Genomic DNA, 11951 nt, shown 5'->3' with positions numbered 1-11951 from the left:
CACAATTCCATGACTTGCATTTGGGACTCTCCAGGGGGCCCTGCTGGAAGTGCTGGGGAAGGAGTACCTCTGAGAACCTAATCTAACACAGTCATGAAAGACCAAAGCAAAGACTGAAGAACAACTCTCAATTAAAGGCAACTGAGGACACAGAAAGGAGCAATAGAAGCAATGTGTGGTCTCGGAATGGAACCACGATGCGGGGAAAAGGCTGTGAATGATATCAGTGGGATAATTAGCAACATTTGAGTATAGGCTGGAGATGAGAAAACAGTACAGCAGCCGCCCTCCCCCTCCCGCTCCCCCTTATCCACAGTTTTACTTTCCACGGTTTCCATGGCCCACGGTCAACCACAATGCGAAAGTATTAGATAAACAATTCCAGAAATCAACAATCCGTAAGTTTTAAATGGCATGCCATCTGGGTAGCGTGATGAAGTGTCGCAGCGTCCTGCTCTGTCCTGCCAGGACGAGACTCGCCCCTTTGTCCAGTAAAGCCACAATCTCTCTGTGACCCGCCCGTCCATCACTTTGTAGCCGTCTTGGTTTGTAATCACATCAAACTGAAGCCGTATCTCAGGGCTTGTGTTCAAGTTGCCCTCATTTTACTTAATAAGGGCCCCAAAATGCAAGAGCAGCGATGCTGGTCATGCCAAAGAAATGCCATAAAAGTATTTCCTTTCAGTGAAAAGAAGTTCTCAACTTAATAAGGAAAATAAAATGTATGCTAAAGTTGCTAAGATCTACGGTGAGACCACAGCTATCCGTGAAATGACCTGATTTATAAATGAGGCTTTATCACAGGTAAGTGTGAACGTATAGGAAAAAACAGTGGATACAGAGTGTGCAACTATCTGTGGTTTCAGCATCCACGGGGGGTCTTGGAACATAACCCCCTCAGATAAGGGGGCTACTGCACTGTATTGTGTGAAGTTTCCTAAACTTTATAATTATGTTGCAGTGACATAAGATCATCGTTCTTTGGAAAGGAATGCTGACGTATTTAGGGGTGAAAGAGCATGAGACGTGCAGCGTATTCCAAAAAAGAAGAAGGAAATGTGAGATTTGCAAGAAATGTCTCAAAATATGAACAATTGGTGAATAAAGGTAACTGTCATTTGGGTTTTGTTTTAGTCTTGCAACTATTTTTAAAACGTGTATTTTTAATATTTTCTTAAGGAGTTACAAAAGAGTATCACAATAAAAAATGTATGTTATTCGTGCAATAGAAATTTGAAGGAAAAGTACACGTACCAAATAGAAGAGTACATGCAGATGATTTAAAAAAAAAAAAAAAAGAATGTAGCTATGAGCTTCCTGGCAGGAAGGAACTTACATGATGCTGGAAGTGGAGGGGCATGCTGAAGACGTGTCAAGCAGTTTTCAACTGTTAGGTGACTGTGCAGGTCTCATACGTATCGAGGGCGTTCAGGCAGGTCACAACCTTTCCGGATGCTCTCGGATGAGGGCCATACCCTCGCTCCTTTAATGGTCATGTCTCCGTGACTAGGGCTGGTAGTTTCGCACTGCTGTGCATGCCGTGGATTTCAGGGCACTGCCTCTGTTTCCACATCCTGAAGGGGTTATGAGTGGATCCTGCAGGCTGAGAGAGACGAGGTAACTTGCGCCAGATCTCAGCTAAACAGTGACGGGGGCACGGTTCCACCCCGGGCCTTTCTGCAGCAAGTCTGGACCGTTTCCAGTCCTCCTGTACCACACCGCCATTCCCCGTAAAGAGACAGAGCTAGCATGAGCCTCTGGCAGCAGGCAGGCGGCTGTACCATCGTCAGCACCGCCCTGCAGTGCCACTGGGTGCACTCCACGTGGAGCCCTGTGTCCTCAGTGGGGACAGGGAGGCTGAGGGCAATGCTCCAGTGAGCACAGCTGGCGTGAATCTGCTCCCCTTCTTCAAGAAAGAGGGTGCACATGTGGCTGCCGCAGAGGTCTCCACCACCACCCAAGGGTCTCCCGAGGGTCTCCCGGGCTGCACCCTCACCACGAGTCAAAACGCCTGCCGGGAGAAGCTAATCTGGATTTGAACTCAAATCACTGGAGCTTTATTATTTTATACAACTTATTATTTTATACAACTCAGAGAAACCTTAGCAATCCAACCTTCTAGTTTTTACAGAAGAGGAAACTGAGGCCCAGGGGAGAAGGATGCCTTGGGTGGTGCAGCGAGCTAATTAGCAGAAGAGGCAAACACGAGCCATTAGACATGTCGGTGCGGGTTCCTCTGGGGAGATTCACTGGCATTCCCAGGCTCGATGTTTCTTTATTTTTTAAAAATCCTGTTCTTCCCCTTTTATTGAACAGGAAATGTTCTGACAAGCTTGGAAATGTTCACAGACCATCAGAGAAAGCTGGCACTGAATGGAGCTGGAAATGAAAAAGCATAGCCAGTGTTGTTGACTTCTTTCCCCCTTCAGTGCAGCCAATCTGTTTCCAGAAGACGGCTTTAGGAATGGGTTCTGGTGGGTGCAGTGTGCCTGCTGAGGATACGGACGCTCGGGGCAAGTCAGGCCCTGCTGCAGTAGAGAGAGTGGGCACCAAGACACCAAAAAGAACTTGGACAGCGGTAAACCGGCCGAACCGAGGGAGAAGGGAAACCAAACGATGGAGAAACACCTGGCAGCTTCACACAGAGCCTACAACATCGGAAGAAACCAGGTATCTGAAGGTCTGGAGGACTAAGGTTATACTGTGTTATCAGGGAACAGGATAGAAAACCTCAAGGAAAAAAGCATGTCCAAATTTACATGTGTGGAGGGGAGGAGCGGTGAAGGAAAGCATGTCTTTTCTACCACTGACCTGGCAGAATTCGATCCATCTAGTTTTTAAAATGATGCTCCTCTGCCCCCAAATCCCATTTCCTTAATTATAAAAATATGTGTTTGTGCATGTGTATAATGTGCATTGGTAGATGCGTTTGTGTGTGTGTACAAGTATATGTGTATAGTGTGTGTGACGGTGTGTCTTGTCTTGAGACCCTTGTCCCCAATCCCCATAAATGTATTTTCTCTCCCATCATAAGCTCTAGGTCTGGAAACTAGACGCAAAGCCCTGCAGCTGGAATCCCTTCCCACTCGGGCTAAGTGAGATGAAATGCAGATTTATATTTGAAGAAGGCCAATCAGCAAAATAACTCTGAAATTGCCCACCATTTGGCTCTGATTCATATACCTGGGCATTAAAGCGACTCCAAAACCTAATTCTAAGTCATCACTGCCAGGAGCTCCCCGGGAAAAGGGACCCATGGCTGCAGAGTTCAGAGTGTGCATGTCTGTACCACAGTGGGCATGCTCTTGGTTTAACACCCATGCACAACCCTTTGTACTGGTCCTAGGGGGTGGCAGAGTCAGAATGCCTGACCATGCTTGGACGGATGATAAATTTCACGAAGCAAGCATCAAATCGGCATGCTGTTTGGCTCCATCAGATATGCCAACATAATTGATGCTTGCCCATCAGTGGAGTCGCGATTTGATCTGCTGGCCCAGCAGTGTAATCAAAACATTATCCTCTCTGAATCCCAGGACCTGATGAGCAACTTGGTAGGGGGCTGTTTTTATTATTGTTATTGTTATTATACCCTCAAGGGGCCTCTGTGACTATTGAATTATAACTGATTTCTCTTGCAGTTTATTGCAATTTGCCACTTTGCTCCTCATGTCAAAAACCTAATATAATTTTCAGCCAAAAAAATAAGGCACTACATTATGATAATGGCATCAGCATTTCATCCATCAGCAGGAACGGAATGCATTACTTAACATGTTTCATAGAAATTCATGATGAATTTGAAAAGGTGCCCTTTTGGAAAGTATGGACTTTAATCTTTGGATTATCATCTAAGTTTGAAAAAAGCCTGGCACTCTGGCCTAATGGAGATGAGGGAGCCTTTTTAGAGAATGGGGAGGACTCACTTATAGTCCAGGGTAGGTATAAGAATCAGCTGGAAGGAAGTTTACAATCTGGGCAATGACTGCTCCAAAATCCCAGTCACTGGCTTTGAAGAGCCATCTGTCTGGAACTGACTGGCTCAGAGGCTGGCACAGAGAGATAATGAATCCAAGGTCATAGGGTCAAGTTCATGTACATCTGAGCCAACCAGCTTGCAGAGGGTGGTAGGGACCCTCCCCAACCCCACTGGCTTTGTGTGCATACCATAGTGGTAGCCAAGAAGGAAAATGACAGGAGGGGGTGGGAGCTGGCACACTCAATTCAGAAAGCTTTGATCAAGCACCCGCGTGAACGAGATTATGCCCTCCCAACAAGACGGAGTTAGCATAAGAAGCATGGGTTAATAGCTGATCTCAAGAAGCTCACAGACTAGTGGTTGACTCAAAGAGGAAGACTAGCCATTCCCATGAGAGCAAGAATAAAGGGAGAAACAGATGCTATAACAACAAGGATTGGGAGAGAGTATCTTAACCGGGAAGCTGCCAGGACCAGCTGGTATTTTAAAAGGGCCCTTGAGGACTATTATTATTTCGCTCTTGAGAAATAAGAAGTAAGGTTGAGGTAAGTATGTCCCCAGGTATGTCCTAGACAGTGATCTTAGATCCTCCACCACAGGTCTCTGCTCCTCTCACGGAAGTCTTCTCTCTACCCCTTGACGTTCCATGCTTCAGCAAACACTCGACTTTCTTCACCCATCATGGCCTACACATGGTGTTTCAGTCTGGTTCCCCCAGAAGCACACTAGCTAGGAGGCAGCAAACTTTTTACTTAAAGGGCCACAGTAACTATACCTTGTATCCACCTTCCCTGGCCATAGCGTCTCTGTTACAACTATTCAACCTACTCTGTCTGGTAGCGCAAAAGCAGCCATAGACAAACATAAAGAGGGAGACGTGGCTGTGTTCCAATAAAATGTTATTTACAGAAACAGGCAACAGACTGGATCGGCCCATGATCTATAGTTAGATGAGTCCTGCTGTAAGCTCAGGAGCTTACAGTTTTACGGGACTCAGGAGCAAGCAGTTTGTGGGTGCAAGGAACAGAGATGGGAAAGGCACATGACCCAGGAAGGAAAACTGGCTGACAAGATTGTTTTTAAACCAGTTACTAAAGTGGTCTACTGCCCTGAATCCCATGGAGAAACTATGGAGAAGAGTATTTAAAAATCTCAGAATCATCTTGGCCAACAAGCAAGAGAGCTGAAGGGTTTCCACCCCCACATACATGAATCATAGTTTAGGGACTTTTCCTGGGAGGACAATTCCCAGGAAATTCCACCCCACCAGATTCTCAGGCAGACGGGGTTTTTTCTACCTCTGACAACACGCAGAGGTGCTGACCACCGGAATTCAGGCTGGGCTGCAGGACTAGGCGTCAGGACCCAAGGGAAGGCAGTGAGCAGGGACAGGGTCTGTGACAGCTCATCCCTGTCACCATGCAGATCCAGCCAGGCCTCACATTAAGTTGACTCAATCTTCAAACTCATTCTTCAGAAAAGTAACTAAAAAGCTACCATCTCCACCACGACAGCTGCAGCCACGACCGTAGCTGACATCTCCCTCTATCAGTCATTCCAGATTTCTCTCACCCGCAGCCAGCACTTTTGCTGATCTTGGTTCCTTGCCAAGTGGGTTGACTTAACCTTAAGGTTTCTTTAACCATGACCACGTGTTACACTGAAAACAAAATATTTCATAAAATAAAATGGTGATACCATAAATACACCTCTTAGTATATAATAGGAGCTCAAAATTGCTAGTTCCCTACCTTCAAACTGCACTCCCGTGTGAGATGAATGTGGTACACTTATTTCACCACAAAATAGGGCTTTTTTTAAATGTTGGAAACCCTTTTTCTGCCTGATTTCATATGCTAACATGTTCTTGCCAAATCCAGCTGTTGACTCATCAAAAAGATTTCATTAGTGTTGATTCTTCTGGCGCTTCCCTAGCAGCTACGTAGCATGGTGCTTGAATAAAGCATCAGCTCTGGCAGCTGATGGAGCCCAAAGCTGAAGACGTGGTCCTCAGTTCAGAGGCCATTTCCTGCCCATTACGTTAGCTGGTCTCCCCATCAGCCGCCCTACGGAGCCTGACTCCCCGGGAGAGAACAGTTTTTGTCTAGGCATTCCTGACTTTTCAGAACCCCAGGGCTCTTCCCAACAGCATATTTTCAGGCTCATTTCATTGCCTGCCTTTGCTTCAGCAGTCTGGAAAGGAACTTGGAGGGATGACTCTCCTCCTTCCTCCCAGGCAGCTTGGGAAGGCCCTGCCAGCCAAGCTGATGTCAATCTCTTTGGCAGATTTATGACGGAAGGAATACCCTAGGGCATGTGGGTGCTGAACGCACCAGGCAGAGCAGCTGGTGGAATCCGGTTTTTCCGGCACCCTGGAGAGGCGGAAGCAGCATTCAAGAATGAGTCAGCATGACCCACAGGAGTCTGGAGGAGAGAACGGGCTTGCTCTCCCACCTCTCCCCTCAGCCCAGCAGAAGAGCTGTGGGGGAGGCTCACAGTTTAGTATCAGAGAGCAGATCCGGCTCTAACTCGGGAAGGAGTTCCAAGGCCAAGAGGAAACTGATGGCCACCTCCTCCCGTAAGGAGGCAGCCCCATGGCGCACAGCACAGAACCTGGGTTGTCTCCGGACTCTGCCATCTGCTCCCCACGCCACCCGGACAAGGTGCCTCACTTCGGCCTCACTCCCCCCCACCCCCCGTAACATAAGCCCTAACGGTTTTGCCATGATTCTTGGTAAGCGCTCAAAACGAAGGTCACAGCTATTAAATTGTTTTGTAAATTGTAAAACACTTTATCCCTGCAGTGCACTGGCATGAGTCCAGATGTGGCTTCAAGGAAAGAATGCACAGTCAGAGTCTTGAGTTTGAATCCCGGCTCCACTTCCCATAAATACATCTCCTAGCATATAATAGGAGGTCAAAATCGCTAATTCCCGACCTTCAAACTGCACTCCCATGTGAGATGAATGTGGTACACTTATTTCATCACAAAATACAGCTTTTTTAAAATGTTGGAAACACACTTGGCCTCAGCGATCTTTTCTGGAAAATGAAGAAAGCAATTCCTCCCCCAGAGGTCTGCCACAGAGTTTGAGTAACTGTAATCGGAGTTATTTGGGAGAACAGATAAGTTGTTATTTACCTGTGTCCAGTGGGTGGAGCTTAGAGGGTATAAAACAAAAACAGGTGGTTCTTGAATGAATGAACAACTAGAGCAGGGTGACATACTTAACAGCTTTTATGGAGGTAGGCACTATCCTAGCCACTTCCACTTAGTGTGTTATCACATTGACTCCTTTCCCCAAAATAAGATCTAGCCGGAGAATCAGGTGTAATGCGTCTTTTGGAGTAAAAATTAATATAAGACCCGGTCTTATTTTACTAAGACCGGGTCTTATATAATATAATATATATAATATAATTATATATAATATAATATAATATTATATATATATATATATATATAATACGAGACCAGGTATAATATAATATAATATAATATAATATAATATAATATAATATAAAAGACAAGGTCTTATGTAATATAATACCATGTCTAATATAATATAGTATAATATAATATAATATAATATAATATAATATAATATAATATAATATAATATAATATAATACCGGGTATAATATAATATATCATATAACACAATATAATGTAATATAATCCGGGTCTTATATTACTTTTTGCTCCAAAAGACACATTAGAGCTGATTGTCCAGCTAGGCTTTATTTTCGGGGAAACACAGTATAACGATAGTTCTCTGGTTTGTCACATGAGGAAAGCAAGGCTTAAAGCGGGGTAGTACCCTGTCCAGAGTCACGCATACAGTCCACAGAAAAGCCAGGATTCACAACAACAATGCCTTGACCCAAGAGACTGTATTCTTGTACAGATGTTCGTGCACACACGCGCAAGTGCCAGAAAAGGCAGGAACAGAGCATGACATGCAAACGCGCCTGCAAACACCTCACATCTATTAACCTTATGACCTTGGTGCTATTAGTCTCCCCATTTTACAGATGAGAAAGCTGGGCAATTGTGAGGTTAAATAACTTGCCACAATATTAACACCAAGTAAGTGGCAGAGCCAAGATTAGAACCCAGGCAGCTTGATACCAGAGTCTATGCTCTATTTATTCTAGAAACTTCTTCGCAGACACACACAGCCACACAAGCAGAGGCGCACACACATCTGCTTGCACACACACACACTCTCTCTTCTCCTCCATGGCTTTCCTCCTCTTGTCCTGCAGGCCCCTCACAAACACCCAAAGGAGATGGACAGCCCCACGATCAGTCAGGAGTGGACCCCTTCTGGTTCTGGGGGCATTGGACACTGGAGGGGCTGAGGGGAGGGTCCTGAATTTGTCTAGAATGACAGTGTTGGGCCGCACACAGCCTAGACTTCGGAACAGTCTGGTGTTGCTCTCAGTTTCTTCCACATTCCCAGGAGAATAAAGACCCGGAAGCACCGGCTCCTCCGGATCTGCTCGGGAGCCCTCACGCTGCCTCTTCAGGCTGCTGTGGCTCTTTGCAATGGAAAAACATCCCACTTCTGGGGAGGGCGATGGCCTTCTCACTCAGAGGCCTGGAGTGATTTCAGTGGGGAAGAAAAGGGCTTGTATCTGCAGAGAGGACAGGGCGTCTTAGAGGACGGAGGAAAAGGTGACCCCAGGAGCTGGAGCTGCACAGGGACAGAATCCACACAGACATGCACACCCCACTGCGACACTACACATTCACAGGGTCTGCCATCTCCAGTGCACCCACCCCTTCCATCTCATCATCCCAAGTCACTCCTCTGCATAGCCCCACAGCCCACACGCACCAGACCCTCCATGCCATTGCAATGCTCTCGGGAAAAATGAGAACTCTTTGGTATGGCTAACAAGGACTTACCTGACCTGGCTTCGGCCAACACCTCCCCCTCCTCTCCTGCCACACCCGGGCCCCGCCCACACCCGGCAGGGCAGGCAGCCCCATGCCAGTGTCTGAGCTGTTGCCACTGCCAACAGACGCTGTCCCTTCCGCCTCCACTGCATAAATCCCCACATTTGTTCAGGATTCAGCTCAAAAGTCTTCACTCCGCACACGTATGCACATCTCCCTGAGCCTGAGGTCAGATCCCTGCTCTGGGTCCCACAGTGGCCTGCACAGTCCCCTTTTAGAACTGACACCCTACTGTATTCGTCAATGATACAACGAGACGCTGAGGTCCTACAGGACCCGGACCCATTCGTACCGAGTCCCTCGCCCGACGCACAAGGCCTGGCACACAGGGCACACCGCATAAACACCTACAAATTACCCTCTTTTCTGCATTATTAGAATCAAATGGAATGACAGATGCAGATTTTTTGATTACCTGAACATAATTATGAAAGCTAAGTGTGCTATTTCCTAATGACTAACAAGATAAAGAGAATTTTGTCCAATTTGTCTGTTTGAAAGACTTTTCTAACAAAAGAAATGGCAGATAATTTTTAAAGTGCTATTCCTTATCAGCACCTATCAGCAGAGCTTTTTTTTTCTGTTATAACGAAAAACATTTTTTAAAAATATTATCTGTATGTATAGGTGTGATTTTGTTTTTATTTTTGCCATATTCCAAATAAGACTTTAAGGCAACTTTTAAAGATGTTAACGTTTTATATATTTCCTCTCACCCCAACTTTGCCAACGAAGTGCAAATAACACAATGAATAAATATTAGACTATTCAGAACTAATTCTGTTTGGGAGTTTTTCTGACTGGTGTCCACAGTGCTGAGACATCTGAGGGCCAGTGGCCAGTAACCCCAAGGTTTGCACTTGGCCCACTTGTCTGTGGAGGGATTTGAAAATGGGAAAACCTGCGGTGTTAAATCGCTCTTGGAAAGTGAGTGGTCAGACCAGCTTAGAAGCTCAAAAATTACTACTGTCAGAACTTACTATGTAGCCTATATTAAATGCTTTCCGTGCATGTTCCTGGGTAAATCTCACCATGAGGAAATCGCACTGGTTACGAGCTCTGCATTTGAGGATCTGATGTTCGCTGAGGCCAACCAGGCTGCCCAGCCTCAGGGTGGGAGCCACACCCATCACCCTGCGCCCCTTTCTGAGGTTTGAGGCTCGCCACCACTGTGCTAAATGCCCTCCCCCGACCTGTGTAAGTGGGGGAGGCTTCATCTCACCCCTGAAGTCTGACCTGAGAAGCAAGAGACCAGGCCAACTGGGGAACCACCCAAGCTGAGGCCAAAGCCACCTCCAGATGCAGGAGAAAGCCTGAAGGGGAACTGCCATCACAGAGTAGGGGCAGAGAAGCGCAGCACTGGGGTTCAGAGAACTCAGGGTCAAACCCTGGCCCCTTCCACTTCGGAGCACCACACCTGAGGGCGACAGCAACATCTGAGCATTTATTTCCTCATCTGCTTAAATAAGATAAACAAAAAAATAATTACTTTAAAAATTACCCCTGCAGGTATACAAGGATTGGCTAAGTTAGTTCATTTAGAGCACATTTTACACAGCACGTGCTCTGATTATGCAGGCTCTCTGGGTTAGAGCAGAATTCTCCCCCCAGGCACCATTGACGATTGAAACAGGGTGATTCTTTGCTGTAAGCAGCTGTCCTACACACGGGAGGACGTTTAGCAGCATCTCTCACCTCTACTCATGAGATGATAGTAGTAACACCTCAGCTGTGACAACCGCCAAGTGTCCCAGACACTGCCACGTCTCCTGCGAGGGGAAAAGTCGCCCCTAGCAGAGAACCGCTGGGTTCTAGGGAAGTCAGAGCAAAGGCAGTGAGGAGCCCTCGCAGCCAAAGTTACAAACTTCGAAAGCTAAAGGCCTGCCAGTAAGTAAGTCACACTTATCTCAGCAGCTCCTGGTAAGTCACTGCTCGATGCTTGTGAGGCCTTTTTGCATGTATCAGCGACAGTTCCTGTCATTGAACAAACTGGAATCCAGGGGTTGCCGTGGAGGAATTGCACAGATGTCATTAAAGCCTCTAAATGGTTGACTTTAAATAAGAGAGGTTGTCTTGAATAACCGGGGGAGGGGGGCAAGGGGGGCACCGAAACAGTTGGAATGCCCTAAAGGTAAGGCTGAGGTTTTCCGAGGTAAGAAAAGAAATTCTGCAGGTGGATGAGAGCTGCAGCTCCCTGCTGGTGGGTTCCAGCCAGAACATAACCTTTGGGTGCTGACTTCCTGCCCTATGGATTTGGGACTTGCTTAGCTAGCCAATCATATAAGCCAATTCTTTGTGACAAAGATCTTTCTCTCTATATGTATGTATGTATGTATATGTATATAGGTATATATGTATACCTACATACATAACATACATATTATGTATATATATGCTATGTATATAAAACTTGTGTGCATGCATTTATACACACGTACACTATGGGTGTGGGTATGTGTACATATACACATGTACGTGTGTGTGTATATAGATGCATTCTATTGGTGTTGCTTCTCTAGGTGAACCCTGAATGATATATAACAAACCACACAAAACTGTGAGGTCGAACCTTGTTCCCACTGAACAAGGGGCCACTCTACAGGACTTCAGTCCTCATATTCAAGCTGTCATTCCCAAGGGAATCCTGACATATTCTTTTTCTGAGAACTGTGAAAATATGGATTGGATTACAATTTCAAGCAGCTGTGCAATTATGTGCTAGTTACTTAACGTCTCTGATCCTCTAAGCCATGGGGGTTGGTAGCATTCACTGAGAAAATGTGTGCAGTGCATGAAAATCTGGTATTCTTTATACGTTAGATACAAATAGATGTTAAGATTTTAGCAATCTTAGAAAAATGTAAATTATAATAAAATATAAAGCATAAATATTTCCATAGAGAGATTAGTGCATTCTGGGTTTTTTTTGAAAGAATTATTAATGTTCTTTTCAACTTAGTCATATTACAAAAGGATTTACAGAAACTAAAGTATATCTACAGAAAT

General features: G+C 45.7%; 1 long non-coding RNA gene across 1 annotated transcript; it reads left to right on the top strand.

Moving 5' to 3' along the window:
* Nucleotides 1–1008: 1008 nt before the first annotated feature.
* Nucleotides 1009–7321, top strand: LOC308506754. The gene is made up of 3 exons (XR_013994769.1): nucleotides 1009–1107; nucleotides 2317–2670; nucleotides 6266–7321. It is a non-coding gene; the product is annotated as an uncharacterized lncRNA (long non-coding RNA).
* The last annotated feature ends 4630 nt before the right edge of the window (nucleotides 7322–11951 follow it).

The sequence above is a fragment of the Rhinolophus hipposideros genome (assembly GCF_964194185.1).
Source record: "Rhinolophus hipposideros genome assembly, chromosome: 13".
Taxonomy (NCBI): Eukaryota; Metazoa; Chordata; class Mammalia; order Chiroptera; family Rhinolophidae; genus Rhinolophus; species Rhinolophus hipposideros.
The sequence above is the reverse complement of the archived record's forward strand: the minus strand, read 5'-3'. Positions and strand labels throughout refer to the sequence as shown.